General features: G+C 36.2%; 1 protein-coding gene across 1 annotated transcript in view; it reads right to left on the bottom strand.

The window, feature by feature from the left end:
• Positions 1-18,420, bottom strand: part of ccdc142 (coiled-coil domain containing 142) — a 36,892-nt gene extending 18,472 nt beyond the window's left edge. The window contains exons 1-2 of the mRNA XM_052573758.1: positions 17,836-18,420; positions 17,656-17,710 (exon numbers count right to left, since the gene is read on the bottom strand). The gene's annotated coding sequence lies outside the window, so the exon portion shown is untranslated. The remainder of the gene's footprint in view (positions 1-17,655; positions 17,711-17,835) is intronic.
• Positions 18,421-18,749: the final 329 nt, after the last annotated feature.

The following is an 18,749-nucleotide window of genomic DNA, read 5'->3' as shown; positions in this document are numbered from 1 at the left end:
TACTGATAACATTTCTAAGACTGGCCATTCGTCCAGCCTCCAGCACCCCTTTTTAAAGAATGGCTGAATATACTACTAATAGAAAAAAAAAAGGAAAAAAAACTCTGTTTGATCAGTTTCTTTCAGTGAAGGCTTGATTTTACTATACAATGTTTAAAATCTGAACAGATTTTAAAACACTAAGCATCATTCACTTGCAGACTTTGTAAAAAGTTACAGAAAAAAAAAAAAAAAATATATATATATATATATAAATATATATATATATACACACACACACAAAACTGGGCATCATACACTAAATGACTGAATACTTTTATACACTACCAAGCTTTAACATTAAACTCATACAGAAATATGTGTCTCATTAATAGGAAATGCAAGACAAATAAAAACAATAGCCGTTTCCAAAATCCCTCACTCGTTCACTAATCCCTATATAGCAGGGTTCCTCAAATCTTGCCCTGGAGGCCCAATCTGCTGCAGAGGTTAGCAGCAGACAACCCTTATCAAGCTCACCTACCTGTGATTTTCTTATGATCCCGAAGACATTGATTAGCATGCTCAATTGTTTGATTAGGGTTAGAGCTAAACTATGCAGGAAAGTGGATTTCTTGGACCAGATTTGAATATCCCTGCTATATAGTATAGTATATAGTATATTGCAGTTCCCTTTAAATACTTTACTCGTACTGCATCGAAGACGCTATGGGAAAACCTATTTTTTTCTCCTGAACTGAAGCCTTATTCAATCACGCAGTGAAACTGCACATCCACCAATTCGTGCAGTGAACAGAAACCTAGTTGCCCAGCTGCAGAGGCGCTGTTACCAGACACGAACAATGTACAGGACTCCCTGAGCTAGTCACATCCATAGCTGTATCCAGAGCCCTCACATTTTTACTTTCCTCAATTAGAGTTTGGATGCGTGTCTCTAATTCTGAAATCTTCTGTCAGCCTAACTATTTCCCTGCATTTATCACACGTGAATCCCATGTTGCTGACAGAGGGAAATTAACTAGCATATGAAATTAACTAGCATATACTACTTTGTAGTTTTAATAAGAATTTATCCAAAGTCAATCCAAAAATCAGATAGAATTGTTTTACTAGTGGGTGCAGGCCACTAGTTCATTTATGTAAGTGAATATGGCAAAATAGTGATCTGTGAAATATTATACACAAAAATTGTTCATACTTTAGGCTACCAGTGAAATTGATAAAAAAATTATAATAATTAGGGACCTGACCATGTTTTGCTTAAAGGTGCTGTAGGGAACTTTTGTAAAAAAAAAATATTTTTTACATATTTATTAAACCTGTCATTATGTCCTGACAGTAGAATATGAGACAGATAATCTGTGAAAAAAAATCAAGCTCCTCTGGCTCCTCCCAGTGGTCCTATTGCCATTTGCAGAAAGTCATGCGCTCCCGGTAAAAAACAACCAATCAGAGCTGTGGTCCGTAACTTTGTTTGTGTTCAAAATGTAGAAAAATGAACATAATAAGCGAGTACACCAAGAATCCATTTTCCAAACCGTGTTTTTAGCTTGTCCTGAATCACTAGGGTACACCTATAATAAGTGTTTATATTCGGACTATTTTAGATTGCTTCAGGGGTACCGCGGCGGAGTAACCCAGTACCTTTGTGATTCTTCATAGACCGAAACAGAGAGAAGTAGCTCCGGCTACAATGTTCTTCCGCAAGACGCAAGCAGTTCTGTTTATTAACCGCTAGAGCGTCAAAAGTTCCCTACTGCAGCTTTAAGTGTTTCTTTCTTTAATTGCTAATGCAACCTTTTCACACCACAGACTGAACCAAATTAAGCATTGCTTTTTTGGTAACTGTTCAACAAATTTTTGGTTGATGCCATTAAATATCTTTTTTCAAAGTTATCCTACATTATCAAGATCAATTTTTTCTGAGATATTGTCATATTTTATTACCAATTTCTAAACTACAGCAAATAAACTGTGATAATGTGAGAAATGTTGAAGGTGTCTGAATACATTTTGGTTTGATTGTGTATTTTATTTTACAGTGAAGACTATGCAGTGCTATTTTAAATTAACAAAAACACAACTTAAAAAAAAAAGTAAACATTATGTAAATAGCACAAATAAATAAATAGAATGAACATACAGTACAAATTAAACAATTTTAAACAGGGCCCACTGTACAACCTGCACCGGGGCCTCTCTAACCCCAGCTACAAGACGGAGCAATGCACTGTGTGTACTGTAAGAAATAGAACAAGGCATCTGGTTTAAAAGATGGCAAGTAAAATAAAAAGCACATCTGTATGCAATACAGTTTCATTATTGTTCATTATTATCCAGTAATTACTATAAATAATTTGTGCAACCAAATCATGTTTTGCGCCAGTAACTGAAAAAGTTAGTAGCGCAAGTGCCACCAGTGGAAAAAGTTAGTGTAGTTCCCTGTATTCATAACAACAGTTCTAATATATTATAATATTTACTTATTTGTGGTTATAGCTGTTAAGAGTATGATTTATAACACAATGAACATGTTGCATCCACTTTTACAACAGATTATATTTCTCATAGTTATAATTTATTATAAGTCTCATATCTTGCCACTTTTCTGATGCTACTTTACTTAAAGCGGTCAAAGACCACTTATAAGTAGTAATAATAATTAAAAAAAAGAATTCGCTCTCAAACAGCCATAAGATTAGATGAATGTGTAATATGACACATTTGCGTTGAACTATTTATATTGTAATATTATTTTGATGGTACCCTTAAGACAGCTGTTGATAAGTAACTCTGCAACTACAGTCAACTAGCAGTCATTAGAATATTACTATGTCTGCTACTGTAAACTAACACTTTATTTTGATGGTCAACCAACAGATAAACTGACTATAAGTGTCTTTGCAAGTACATCATCTTATTCCACCATACTAGATTCAACCATTCTTGAGCATACTAATACTCTATGAGAGTTAGTTGACATGTAGTTGAAAGTTGCTTCCAGCCGATTGATTGGCCGATTGGACCATCAAAATAAAATGTAACTGTATAAAACATTTTTTTGCATTTTTTAAGAGTATTAAGCTCACATCAATTAATTAACATTAGCTCCACAGGAAACACTCTAATAACACTCAACATCTAATCACTCTCAAACTGTAGTAAGATATTGTGCAGATCTTAAATAAACAATGTCAAGACATGATAGTCCATTATACTGTAAATGAAGTAGAATTAATAGGAGTTCATTGTGTGTTATAAATAACCACACTCTTAAACGTATAGCCACAAATACTTAAGCATTATGATGTATTTTAATTGTTGTTATGATTATTCATTAATTGATATAACATATTTTTCATTTTTATAATGTATTATGCATTTATTATAATGCCTTAAGAATACCCTTATAATGCATTAAAAATACAGGGTTCTTAAAAAGTGTTACCATTTCGGTTATCTAAGTTGTTTGGTGAACTTGTGAAAAAAGGGAGCAAGAGAGAAAAGAAACGTAACGAGAGAGAGGAGAAAAGAAAACAGTGACTACGTTTACATGCAGCCAATAACCCATTCAAAACCGGGATATTAGCAATAACCCGGTCGTGCACGGCCATGTAAACACCGGCAAAAACCCGGATATTATACCTGGGGTACCCCTTTTCTAACTCGAATATTTGGTCTTCTAAACGCGTTTCGGCATATGCCCATCAAAATGTGTGTTCTGCGCATATTCTATTCGCAAGGAATCTTGGTCTTTTGAGTCTTTGGATACAGGAAGAAGAATCGGAAATGACGCATATTGCGTATTACGTCCAGACGCTAACCGTGCGTCACAAAAACAAGGAGCTTAATAAAAATCCTAATTTTAGATGAAAATTTCAGAAGCCACTTAGGCTTCTGCATCTGAACTCTTATATATATATATATATATATATATATATATATATATATATATATATATATATATATATATATATATATATATATATATATACACACATACATACACACACACACACACACACACACACACACCTTAGTCCCTCATTTCAAAATCTAGAAAATTAAAATAAATTGACATCAAAGTTCAGTGATGTGCAGTGACGATTCGAAGATGAAATGAAAATGTGAGTCATTGGGTCTCACTTGTTCATTATTAGAACACTGATATTTACAACTGTCACCAACAGAACTGTCTGTTGTTTTCTGTTTGGGATCAGAAATGTCAGAATAAAAGCAAATGCTGAAATTTCAATGTGCTGAAATTTCAAATGCTGAAATTCTCCTGATCCTGTTTAATCATTTTAATTCTGCACTCTTGTATACAGTAAACTGAAATTAACAGTGAAACCAGTGGTGTAGTCTATGTGATATGCAGGTATTCACCATATACCCACACTAGGAAAGCTCAAGGATTTGCATATACCCACTTAAAAAAGTAAGCGGAAACGTAATAACAATTTTTTAACAGACCCTTCCAACTTTCATACATAAATTCACCTAGTCTATGTTGTGAAGCACCGCCATTTCTTATGTCGACTATTGCTTTTTTGCAACTCTTGCACAGCAGTGGGTGTGTAAATAAAATAAAAATGAACTAATGTGAATCACTAAAGGAGATATGAAATGATTACACTTTCAGTTTTAAGCCTGCCTCTGAAGCAGGCTGCAAACAGATGACAGGAACATTGTGATATAATGATCCAGATAAGGCTGACATTATCCTACACAGTACAGAAATATAGGCTGATGCTATCAAAGCGTTATCTGATACGTCAAAGTAGTATGCGTTATCATTAACATAACTGTAATAGCAGGGGATTGTTGGCATGCAAGAAAAATGAGTGATTTCAATAAACAAAAAGTTAATATTAAGTTACTTACAGTCTTACATTGTCTGACTGTAACAGTATTGCCTGATTTTGCTCTATTTTGTCAACTAAAATAGTTTCAAACAAACTCACAGCTGAGCCTCTGCACATCTCCATTCAAACACAGCATTGTTTCGTTCGTGAATGAATGAACGAGTCAATTCAATTATCCATTCATAAAGACAGTCACATGCTTTGTTCCGGAATAAATCAGCCCTTCAAACTAATCAATTGAGTGAATGATTTAGTGATAAATTCGGTAACTTGCCGCCACCTAATGGCAGTTTTAGTAAAAATAAGTACAATTTCAATTATTTAAATCACTGAATATTTCTATATTCAAAATGTTATATTTCGACAATATTCTCAACATCAATGTATGAAGTTAATTGCACTCATGCAACCTCTGAGCCTCATGAAATGTCTGTAAATACCGACAAGCCACTTTTGTGTTCTTCTGTGCACACTGTAGTGCAAATTAATTTTGTTAATACTGATTTTATTTGATCAATAACTTACTATTCTTTTCCCATTGTTTCAATTAGAAATGTTAAAAAAAGCTTATAAAAATACACTTTTAAATTTGAAATAAAAGTTAACATATTTTGAATAAAGTTAGAAATAAAATGCCCCTGTGCTCCTAAATATAAAAGTATCAGAGCCCTGTTTAGTGAGTGTGGTGTTGCTTATTAGTTGCTCTGGGATGGGTGAATATGAGGCTGGGAGGGAGAGAGAGAAAAAATTTTTTTTAACCCCTTTCACACTATACTCACAAAAAACTAGATTTACACCACTGAGTGAAACGTTTGCATGATACTGAAGGGGTCATATGATGTTGCTATAACCATTATTTTGTGTATTTGGTGTAATGAAATCTGTTTATGCAGTTTAAGTAAAAAAAACACACATTATTTTCCACATAATGCACTTTTGTGTTCGATACGACGATGTATCTTCAGAGATTTGACGATACAAATATTGATACAGCTGGCCCTTAGGGCTGGGATAAACAATTATTTTTTAAACGATTAATCTAGCGTTTATTTTTTCGATGCATCGATTAATCTAACGATTAATTTTTCCAGACTGATTCGATTTCGATTATCTCCCCATTAATTGACTACTAAAAATTTATACATGTTGATTTACATATCTGAATTAGCTATCGAATATTTTAGTAATCGAGTATTCTACCAAAAATTCCATCGATTAATCGAGTAATCGGATAAAATTTGTTTTTGCTTAATTAAAGTGCAATATTAATTATGCAAGAGAAAATAAGACTCCTGGGTCTCTTAAAATGAACAACTAAGTTTCCTTTTTTAGATTTTTTTTATTTATTTTTTTAAATGCATAGAATGCAATGCATACATCAGAAATAAGCATTTAATTATTACCCATTGTTTCTCTGTCTTTACTTGTACTGTGAACAATGACAATAAAGTTGACAGATGAATTAAGTACATTTAAGTGCCATTCAGTTGGGGTTTTAAATAAAGCATTTTCTGAGATGCACATTAAACACATAAAACATTAATTTATCTTTTAATTATTTAAAATGTACTTAACTTTTTGGTAAACAAAGGGGATTTACTATAAAAAATAAAACATGGAAGAAATGTTGTGTGATTAAAACTTAAAAAAACAAAGTAAGATTTTTTTTTTTTAGTAGTAGGCTATGTACATTCTGCTGAACAACAGTCTTTAACCGGACTTTTATTTTGACGGGTTGGCGTGCCTTTACAGTGTGATGTGACGCTAGTTTTACACAACTCAAACGGTCAAATGCTCATGAAGTGACTGTCAGAGCAGTTCTGGAGATGTTGTACATGTGTTCACGTCTTATTTAGAGAGACAGCAGACGCTGAATTCACTGCGAGCTTCATGCGCGCTTCAGTGTGTTTAATGAATAAAGACGCGCTTCTGCTCCATTCATTAAAGAGGGGGGTGAAATGCTCGTTTTCACTCAATATCATGTTAATCTTGAGTACCTATAGAGTAGTACTGCATCCTTCATAACTCCAAAAAGTATTTAGTTTTATTATATTCATAAGAGAAAGATAGTCTGTACCGATTTTTCCCGGAAAAACTAATCGAGTTACGTAGTGTTCGTCATGTCCTGCTCCAATAAAGACGTATCTTTAAATGAATTAAATAAAACAGACATGAATGAGTGCATGTTGAAAATAAAAAAAATGTTTTTTTTATTCTTTTATTATGTGTTTTATGTTCTGTCGCTGTTATTCTGTTGTACTGCGGAGCTTCTGTCACGAAAACAAATTCCTCGTACGCTATGTGTAAACATACCTGGAAATAAAGCTCATTCTGATTCTGATTCTGATTCTGAAAAGCGTTGAATTTAATTCTCTATCTGTTGTATTTGCTCACCATTAGTCTAGAAGAGAAAGTTTGTTCATATTGCTTAGCAACTGACGGATGATCTGGAGGCTTAAGCACGGCCACTGAATGAAACTTTTGACAAGATTATCTTGTTTTAAACACCCTAGATTATATTTTAATTTACTACATAACAAATATTTCGCTAATACACATATAAATATAGCCTACCGCTTTGTGGAAATTAATTATTTATTATCTCCATGCGCGATCGCGGTTGATTAAGTTATAATCAAACAGCACTTTGTCAGTTGGCATTTCATGATTAAACATTAGATTAAATTTAGATCATAAAATGCCAACTGACAAGTGCTGTTTAACTTTATATAGTCTCGGGAAAAAAAGTTCGTTCATATTGCTCAGCACCTGACTGGGTTGATGATCAGGAAGCCTCAAGCAATGCCACTGAATGAAACTTTTGACAAGATTATCTTGTTTAAACACACTAGATTATATTATCATTTACTACATAACAATTATTTCGCTAATACACATATACATATACCGCTTTGTGGAAATTAATTATTTATTATCTCCATGCGCGATCGCGGTTGATTAAATAATAGTCAAACAGCACTTTGTCAGTTGGCATTTCATGATCTAACGTTAGATTGAATCTAGATCATAAAATGCCAACTGACAAGTGCTGTTTAATTTTATATAGTCTCGGGATAAAAGTTCGTTCATATTGCTCAGCACCTGACTGGGTTGATGATCAGGAAGCCTCATGCACGGCCACTGCATGAAATTTTTGAAGGAAGCAGGCTTACAGGGCAGAATGCTGAAAGACTCTGTTTTCTACACTAAAACCTAGTTCTGCTTAACTGGGAGTATTAAGTTACACTACTAAATAGCTATGCACTCCTAAATAGCCCTCCCACCCCCACCAATATGTTAGAATCATTTTTGTGCTTTATTTTTTTACCCGTTTTTATTTTTTTACCTCATCAAAGCTTTTATTTTAAAACAAAGACACTTGCACAGTGCACTTAAATTTTTTGGACTCAGACCCCTCTATTTATTTGTGTATAAATATAAAGTTTTTTTTGTATGCAAGGAAGGAGTGATAGTTATAAATAAAATGTTTTTTTTTCAGCTCATTTGTGTTGTAATAATTGTCAGAAACAGAAGTATAACAGTAAATAAATATCGGTTCTGCATATCGGTTATCGGGTACATAAACATGCAAATAATCGGTATCGGTATCGGTTATAAAAAATCAATATCGGTCGATCACTACTCTGTAAAAATAAACTCCATTCACTGGTCCCTTAATGCTGTTTTTTCTTTGGTAATCTGTGCAGGGTTGTCTTGCCCTGGCAACCAAAAACACACTCCTTTTGTGACATTTCGCGACGCTCTCGCTCTGATCAGTGATTGTCTGTGCACAGCCTCTCTCTGCTCTGCTATACGGGAGTGCGCGCTCTTCCGGCAAACGTGCCCTCAGGACCCATATAAGGAAATTCCGCTCCATCTAACGTCACACAGAGCCATACTCGAAAAAAACTTTCCGAAACTTGTGAATACTCCTTCAAACGTACAACTTAATTTTTGAATTGGGAATCCAACGTACAACTTAATTTTTGAAATGGGAATCCATCTCTTTAACAGTGTAAAAAACTCAGTATGCATGAAATAGCATTTCACCCCCCCTTTAACAAAGACACGCAGAACATGCAGGATTCATATTTAAACAGACTATGGGCCCTATTTTAACGATCTGAAACGCAAGTGTCAAAGCGCGAAGCGCAAGTAACTTTGTGGGCGGGTCTCGGCGCTGTTGCTATTTTCCCGGCGGGATAAATGGCTCTTGCGCCCGGCGCAAATCTAAAATGGGTTGGTCTGAAGTAGCTTCATTATTCATAGGTGTGGTTTGGGCGTAACGTGAAATAAACCAATCAGAGCGTCATCCAACATTCCCTTTAAAAGCAGGTGCGCAAGTTCCATTATGGATTGCTATTATTATGGTGTATTTACCAGGTGCACACCAGGAGCGGTTCACAGCCGAGGAGACTGATGTTCTTGTAAGAGCAGTGAAAGACAGAGAAGTTGTGTTGTATGGTGATGGGAGAAACCCACCCAAAATACACCACAATGATTTCCGTCATCTCATGTGTTAATATTTTTTTTAGTGTAACAATTTATGATTTGCAAAAATAACTGTTGCATCTGTGTAGATTACATGAGCAAACTGTATGCGCGTTGTGCACGCTATACATTATGGTCAAGAATGCGCCCTTAAAATAGCATAATGAACAATGCGCAACGCGCCAATGGGCCCTATTTTAACGATCTGAAACGCAAGTGTCAAAGCGCGAAGCGCAAGTAACTTTGTGGGCGGGTCTCGGCGCTGTTGCTATTTTCCCGGCGGGATAAATGGCTCTTGCGCCCGGCGCAAATCTAAAATGGGTTGGTCTGAAGTAGCTTCATTATTCATAGGTGTGGTTTGGGCGTAACGTGAAATAAACCAATCAGAGCGTCATCCAACATTCCCTTTAAAAGCAGGTGCGCAAGTTCCATTATAGATTGCTATTATTATGGCGTATTTACCAGGCGCATGCCAGGAGCGGTTCACAGCCGAGTAGACTGATGTTCTTGTAAGAGCAGTGAAAGACAGAGAAGTTGTGTTGTATGGGGATGGGAGAAACCCACCCAAAATAGCGTCGGTTAAACAGGCGTGGGAGGAAATAGCCACAATTGTTTCATCGATTTTTTTTCCTGGTTCCTGACGGACAAACCAATTTGTCAGATGTCCTTATATACATATATGACCTCAAACATGTCTGATCCTTAATTACTACAATTAGCCTGAATAATTTGTAAGCTAGATTTATGCCTATTTTTTCACATCTTCGTGGCACACCACAATGATTTCCGTCATCTCATGTGTTAATATTTTTTAGTGTAACAGTTTATGATTTGCAAAAATAACTGTTGCATCTGTGTAGATTACATGAGCAAAGTGTATGCGCGTTTTGCACGCTACTACATTATGGTCAAAAAAGCGCCCTTAAAATAGCATAATGAACAACGCGCAACGCGCCACTGACTTTAGACTAGGTTTTTCTGGTCAGTGGCGCAAATGTTTAATGGAACAGCAAAATAGCACCAGGGATTGTTTGCGCCGGAACACGCCTCCTTTTTTTGCACTGAACCGCCCAGGGAGCGCAAGTTCATTCACTAGTTTAGTGACGTGCGTCTGTGGAGGGAAAAGCGCGCTTTGCGCGGGTGCAAAATAGGAATGACACATGCGTCGGTGTACAAAGTCAATTGTGCTGGGTGCAAGATAGGGCCCACTGACTTTAGACTAGGTTTTTTCTGGTCAGTGGCGCAATTGTTTAATGGAACAGCAAAATAGCACCAGGGATTGTTTGCGCCGGAACACGCCTCCTTTTTTGCGCTGAACCGCTCAGGGAGCGCAAGTTCATTCACTAGTTTAGCGACATGCTTCTGTGGAGGGAAAAGCGCGCTTTGCGCGGGTGCAAAATAGGAATGACACATGCGTCGGTGTACAAAGTCAATTGCGCTGGGTGCAAGATAGGGCCCTATAATATTATATACTTAATATTTACAGATATTAGTTCATATCGTGATTTGATGTAAGTGCAATGAGCTATTTTTGATTAATTCATTCAAAATTTGGCAAATTCCTTGCCATTCCGCGTTAAACTGTAAATTCCGTTTTTATGACTGGATTCCGCGATTCCCTCCCATAGACAGTAAAAGAAATGGACACAGCGACCTCATTGAAACTCAATTGAGACAAGTGAAGCCTGTTTTTAGCTATTTTTAGCACTTCCGATTCTGACGCGCAGACTCAAACGAAGCTTGACGACGTCAGCAACCTGTCTGACAGATGTAAACATTCTAGTAGCTGTGCGTGAAAACTGCCATCGTTAATCTTGCAGAGACGGCGAGCTTGAGCGGGGAGTTCTTTGGCGTGAGTGAGCAGGAGTAAGTATTCTGATTAATTATTTTGTATAGTATTTTAAAATGTAACGCCAATACGCCATATTAAGTTAATTGCCTGCGAGCTTCTCCTCCTGTCTGTACGGTAATGCGACAGAGAGTCACGTGGTTATGACGCAATCGTTAGCCTATTTTTACAAAAACTGTTTCTACGGGCCATAATGTAACATAGAAGGTAATGGAGCCCTTTATACATTGTTGTGTATCTTTAGAAATAAATAATGGACAAATTGAGTCTTTAAACGCCTCAGATGTAAAGTTATTCGCTGTCAAAGTGACGCCAAAATGAATGGGAGGTCAATGGGATGCTAACGCAAGTGAAGTTCTGCTACAAGATGGCAGCACCCGGCCGACTTCAACTTCCGGTCGACTTCCTTGCCGCCTGTTCCCTCCGCGTTTTCTGCATCTCGGAAATCAAAGCGCCCTAGTTGTGGTATGCCAGCTCTATCTTGCATTGGACATATGCCACGACGTTCTCTTTACGTTTGCCCGCGCACTCAAATCAAAACACTGCTGACTCCTTGCAGTATGCGCCTTAGGACGCAGAGCTTGTGTCTCCTTCCGCTTTGTGAGTGACGTAAACGCGTTGTCACATTAAAAAAAATCATTGCCAAAGAACCTGATGTGAGATTTAAAATAAATTAAAAGAGGCTTCGAGGCAGAGGAATTTGCCTCAATCATTTTTTGTAATCGAGTTACTCAAGTTACTCGAGGAATCGTTTCAGCCCTAATCTGAATGAAAAAAACATTAATTCCTTAACATTGCAATATATGTTTATTGCTCTTAAAATGACAAAATAAAAGACTGACTAAGAATGCATTACTTTGCACTTGTATAGAGATAGCATTCAATAAAACCTTGAAGCCTTGAAATCACATAGCTTACTGAAACAAGCTTACTGAACACATAGGGCCTAGTTTACTGAAAAAAAGTTCTTTCCGATGAAAATAACAACAACTTGATGTCTAGCATTCAATAAAAAAAGGTCACCCAAAATACTTGTTTAGAGCAGTTGAAAGAATACAGTAACCAATGTAAACTTGAGGGCTTTAAGCTAATACAGAAAGTGCTTTTCCAAAAAAATAAATAAATACAAATTAACAGTGGGAGCCAACAGCCTGTCATGGAGAAAAAAAAAAATATCTGAATGCTCCACGTGAAACTTTGGCTTTCCGCCCTTTTTCTAGCGAGTTTAATGATTTTGGTTAATATGCACGAGAGAGAGAGAGAGCAAGACAGCACTCGTGTAGTTTGAAGACTGAATGCACGAGCGCGCGTTAAACTTTGGTGTTTCGCCCTTTTTCTATCGTGTTTAACCCTTGTGGATTGTTCAAATTCACTACCCTTTCGAGTTGTTCGTGGATGAAAACATCCACTCAATTAAACTGCTGTAAAAATGTATCAGATTCATATTTTTTCAAGAATCTCACACACACACAAACACTATAATTTGCTGTTATACTCCATATAACTCCATATACAAGCCAGAAACTAAGCCTTTTTTTGCACAGGCCTATCTAAAGGGTTAATGGTCCCACCTAGTGATCAACTGTAAAAATAACAAATTTTACCTCTTCCCAAATGGGGAAAACCACAAACAATCAAGAATGCATGATTATATGGTGTCATGGCTTTGCAATCAAAAAATGTCGTGCAAAAACAGCCACCAACAACTAATTAGGGAGAAAAATTTTAAATCTAATGCTGCACAAAAACTAAAAATGCATCAAAGCCAATGTTGCTACTAATCTTTGACATGCCCAAGACTGTTATAAAAAGTAAAAAAAAAAAAAAATCCAGCCACAATTACTTTTATATTGAAAATATGTAATTTTGTGTGTGCCCCCCCCCCCCCAAATCAGTGACATCAAAATATGGGTCAAAATAAGATTTGTCACCAAAAATCATTCCATTAGCTCAAACACAGAGAAAGTTGTGGTCAAAATAAGACTCAACTTTACCCCCTAGTGGACGAAAACGTCCCCAACAACCCACAAGGGTTAATGATTTTGATTAATATGCACAAGGGAGAGAGAGAGAGAGAGCAAGAAGCGCTCGTGTTATTTGAAGACTGTGAGTGCGCGCGCAGCCGGGGCTCTCTCTCGTAGTCATTTTATTCTACATCACTCACCGATCAAATAAGGCTTTGACAGCCGCCAAAAAAAAGATCAATGCAGAAAAAACCCTGGATTGGTTATATAACGTTGGAGAGAATGTTGATCCGGCCATCGCGTATATTCAGCGCACATAAGGTAAACGTTTTGCAAACATTTTTTAGAGAAATAAAAACAGGTTGACGAATCGATGCGCATATTTTGCGTCTACGTATTTTTAGCGTCAACGTCATCGATGACCTCGACGCGTTGTCCCAGCCCTACTGGCCCTGTATCAATATTGTGGCACGTGCGCTGCAGTGGACTGCGCTTAATTTGAATACAAGAACACAATTAAAAAACTGAGTAGAAAAATGTAGGTTTTCAAAAAAAATTATGAATACAGCATAATATATAGGCTACAACAAGGTTTAATCTGGACACACAGGAACACAGCAAGGGTTGCCTGATAGTAATCCCCGAAACAGAGGTCACAAAAGAAGTGTGTTTTTGGTTGCCAGGTCAAGACAACCCTGCACAGATTACCAAAAAAAAACAGCATTAAGGGACCAGTGGATGGAGTTTATTTTTACAGAGCATCAACGGAGTTGTGCAAGTGTTTTTGTTTGTTCCCTGCATTTCGAAGATGCTTGTTTTACAAACAAGGCCCAGTTTGATGACGGATTTGCGTATCGTTTATTTCTTAAGGATGATGCAATCCAAACGAAAAAGGGTCACGATCGTGTGTTGGAACCGCAGGCTGTGAGTAAAACTGCTTAAAATATCTCTGCCTCCTTCTTAGTGCGTCCCTTCCCATGCTGGAGACCCGGGTTCGAGCCCCGCTCGGAGCGAGTCGTTGCTGCTGCTGCTCTCGTTCAGTTTCAGCCTCGGGATCTGATTCTGGATCATAAATAAACGGCTGAATCTGACTGTAAGCCATGGTTTGTTTTGGATGATGGTTTTTCCCTCACGGTAATGTCACAGTTTCCACATGCTCTCAACGCAAAAGTATACAGGCGCTCGTGATTCTTTAGCTCCGCCCACACGTCACGCCTCCAGTCGGTCGTGTTTTTCCGGGAAATATCGGTACAGACTATCTTTCTCTTATGAATATAATAAAACCAAAGACTTTTTGGAGTTATGAAGGATGCAGTACTACTCTATAGGTACTCAAGATTAACAGGATATTGAGTGAAAACGAGCATTTCACCCCCCCCCCCCCCCCCCCCCCCCTTAAGCTATTTAGTTTATTATAAAATAAATAAATAAATAAATATGAAATAAATATGCAGGGGAGCGCTAAAAAGTTTGTCCCTAAATGTCTGAGTGCACGCGCAACATGATCTGTGTGAGTGACTGTGTGTGTGTGTGTGTGACTGTGTGTGTGTGCGTGTGTGTGATGAAGTGTATTAATTTAGAGCTCTTCTTTTTATTTTATTTTTAAAATGTAGAGACTGCATTCATTTGTGCAAAGATAGCATACCATCAATGTTAACATGATTTTTTAAATAAATTAATAGGAGTACATTACAATATAAATGTATTATAATGAGTAGCCTACATTATTATTTATGGGCTTAAACATAAAATGCAAACAATCAGAATGTTGTACCTGGTGGGGATTGCCCAATGCAAACATGAAATGTATGCTATTTCCTATATTGCGGTACAGTTATGGAGTCTCTTCATAAAGCTGTTTTATTGAAAGTTGTATTGTGTCATGGCCTCTGTATCGTGATACGTAGTGTACCGTGACTATGCTGGTGATACACAGCCCTATTGATGACGTCATAATATGCTAATTAGATCAGTATATTTACACCCCACATAAACTTTCGGTCATGCCCAACATTTTTCTAATTCACAAAAGATATCTATATTTAAGCCCTTTTAAGCCACAAAAATGTGAAATCTTGATGTCAATATATTTTTTTAAACCTGGGACCTTAAGGGTTTAACATACGATTGTGACAATATATGGTTTGTGTTTTTCAAGTCATCTTCAGGTAATAAATAAATTATTTGAACAACGCAGAGCTAATTGACAGTTTCTATACTGTAAAAAATGCTATGATAAAAAGTGTTTGTAGTATATAAAAATTAATAAATCATTATTATTGATTATTGTCCTGCAGTTATCTGATTTCTAAGCCAATTAAAAGCTAGAAAATAAAGTTGCCTATACACTACCAATCAAAAGTTTTGAACAGTTTTTTTTTTTTTAAATAAGTCTCTTCTGTTCACCAAGCCTGCATTTATTTTTTATCCAAAGTACAGCAAAACATTTATTTTAATGTAATTTATTGTAATTTCAAAGCTAAATATTAAGCATCATTACTCCAGTCACGTGATCCTTCAGAAATCATTCTGACATTCTGATTTGCTGCTTAAAAAAAAAAAAAAAAAAAAAAAAACATTTCTTGTTATGTTGATGTTGAAAACAGCAGAGTATTTTTTTTTCAGGTTTCTTTGTTGAAAAGAAAGTTCAGAAGAATAGATTTTTTCAGAAATAGAAAACTTTTGTAACATACATCTCTTCATAATCACTTTTAACAAATGTAAAGCATCCTTGCTTAATAAAAGTATTAATTTCTATAATTTCTTTTCAGATAAATAAAAATTATACTGACTGTAAGCTTTTGCATGGTATGGTATATAATGTTAGAAAAAGCTTTTTTATTTCACACAAATGCTGATCTGTGGATCCTTCTTTTCATCAAAGAATCCTGAAGAAAAAAAATTACTCAAGTTTTTTAAATATTGAAAAGATTTCTTAATCCACATTTTAGAATTATTTCTGAAGATTCATGTGACACTGAATTCTGGAGTAAGGATGCAGAAAATTCAGCTTTGATCACAGAAATAAATTACGGTTTAAAATATATTCAAATAGACAGCAGTTATTTTAAATAGTAAAAATATTTCACAACATTACTGCCTTTGCTGTACTGTGCAGGCTTGGTGAGCCAAAGAGACTTTATAAAACATAAAAAAATTTGTACTGTTCAAAAACAGTTGACTATTTATATAGGTTACAGAAATGTTATATTGTAATATATATATATATATATATATATATAGTATAGTATGAACGCAATAAGAGTTTTGGGAACAGGGATGAAATTATTCTCTTCAACCATCACTGAAAGAAAATTGAAAAGCGCAAAAGTATTAACAAACTACTTTTATCTTACCATGAATATCCATAACAAGCTCTAGTGTTTCCTCCGCAATATTACATAAGTATTAAATAATCACAGCAGCAGCCTAAAATATGTCTATATTATGTAACATAAGTTCAGTTAATCAAAAACATTAATCATTGAGCCATAATCATTTGTTTCAGTCTTTTCGAATGTAACTTCCCATGCCGGAAGTGCCTCCTATAATTAAAAAACGTAGGCCGAGGCTCGGTAGGAAAAGAATGGATGAACTACATTTTAAAAGCTAATGAAAATGTTAGCCAAAGAAAATGTAGGACAGCCACTGATCTATAATAGAGAAAATACCATTTCGGCAAGTAATTAATAAAAATGCCTGTTAACATTAATAAAGTTGGCATAAGTGACAGTATCCTATTTTTAAAGACAACAAGCCACAGGACAAAAAGATTAAAAGGCGAACATGGCACCTGCTAGTGTGTGTGGTTGTGTGCTTTTTTGATATCAGTCTGTCCCTCCTGTGACCACCGGCGGCGCCAGGGGGGGGGGGGTGCCAAAAAACGCCTTGACCCCCCATTTGACCCCCCACCTTCTTCCTGATTACGTATATATATCCGGGATAGAGAGCCATAGACTGTATACAGCTCGTCTGAACCGAACTGATTCTTTTGATGATTGATTCTGAACTGATTTATAATAATAATAATATTTAATATTAATAATAATAATAATTTAGTCATAAATAAAATGACCAACACGACGACGACCTCATGGATGGATGGATGGATGGATGGATCTATACGTGAATCAGCAAGGAATGCAAACTGCTTTGTTTGCAAACTGCAATTGATTAATTAATTAAAAACAAAGAAGTTGATATGCTGTGTTGTTTTTGTTGTTTAGTAGCAGTAATATGCAGTTATTAGCCGTGTCCACTGTATTTTTTGTTGGTTTTCATGAGACCCCCTTTGAAATGACCAGGACCCCCCAATCAAAATTGTCTGGAGCCACCACTGCCTGTGACATGCCTTAAGCATGAGCCATTTCTAACTCGAACCAACAACATCCCTCCTCGACAACAAATCAAACACGCATTAGAAAGATGATATGGACAGTAACACAGTTATATTGGTAACAAAATTATAGTAAATCTGAAAGTTTACCTGTTCATCTCAAAAGAAAAGCAGACTTAGATTTCATCTCTGCTACGAGTCTAGTCTATGAAATACAAATGAATAATAATTAGCAGAAGAATGCTTTACGATACTTGTTTGCTACATACAAATAATACTCAAGTATAAATAACATTACACGTGACAACAAAACACTAGGATGAGACTTACCTGTCGCATGAAAACATTCAAATTGTGATTTAATCCAGCTATTAATTTTAGCATCCACCCGTGTCTGTATCCTCCATAATTTTACTCTAATGCTAAGAGGCTAACTGTTGTTAACTAGCGAGCACACAACTATGCTCGGCCCCGCTAATAATAGCATTCTTCTTCTTCTTCTTCTTCTTCTTCTTCTTCTTATAGAATTTGCGGAAGACTAGTCGCATCCGTTAATAATAAAATCATCCCAATAGTCACTTATTAGTGCTGATGATAAACCTTCAGTTCAATAGGCCAAACCTATTAAAAGGAAGACACCTATTTTGAGGGATAGGTTAGTTAATCTTCAGTTAAGCACATATACAGTAATTAGCATAGCCTGGGGAGAGCACATAGCCAACAAGAAAAAGAGAACTATGGTTGTGTCTCAAAGTGCGCGTTCTCGTGCATCCAGAAAAAGGCAGATGCATCGATACTCGAGACCACGATCTGCAATGCAGCGATTAGCTGGCGGCAAGACAGTTCCTTTTACTGTCGATGTTAACATAGGATGTTAATGACATATATAATTCTTCTTCTTCATCTTTTTCTTCAATGGCCGTTCACTCCTTAGGAGAATTGCCGCCACCTACTGTATATCTTGCGCACATGGGTAAAAAAAAAAAAAAATATATATATATATATATATATATATTGCCCCACCCATCCCAGAGGATCAGAGCCCAAGCTTAAACTGAGGCTGCGTGTTCAGTTCCTTCAGCTTCCACACTGGTCGTCTTAACCCCTGAAGACAAAAGCATCACGTTTCTAATCCTCAAAAGCTAGATCCCGTGGTTTAATCCTGTAAACTCTCGACAGTAGGCTATACTTTTAAGAGCTGATGGATCTGAGCAAATTCTATTTGGCTTAACCTGTTCTTCCCA

This window comes from Carassius gibelio, chromosome B14, assembly GCF_023724105.1.
Source record: "Carassius gibelio isolate Cgi1373 ecotype wild population from Czech Republic chromosome B14, carGib1.2-hapl.c, whole genome shotgun sequence".
Taxonomy (NCBI): Eukaryota; Metazoa; Chordata; class Actinopteri; order Cypriniformes; family Cyprinidae; genus Carassius; species Carassius gibelio.
The sequence above is the reverse complement of the archived record's forward strand: the minus strand, read 5'-3'. Positions and strand labels throughout refer to the sequence as shown.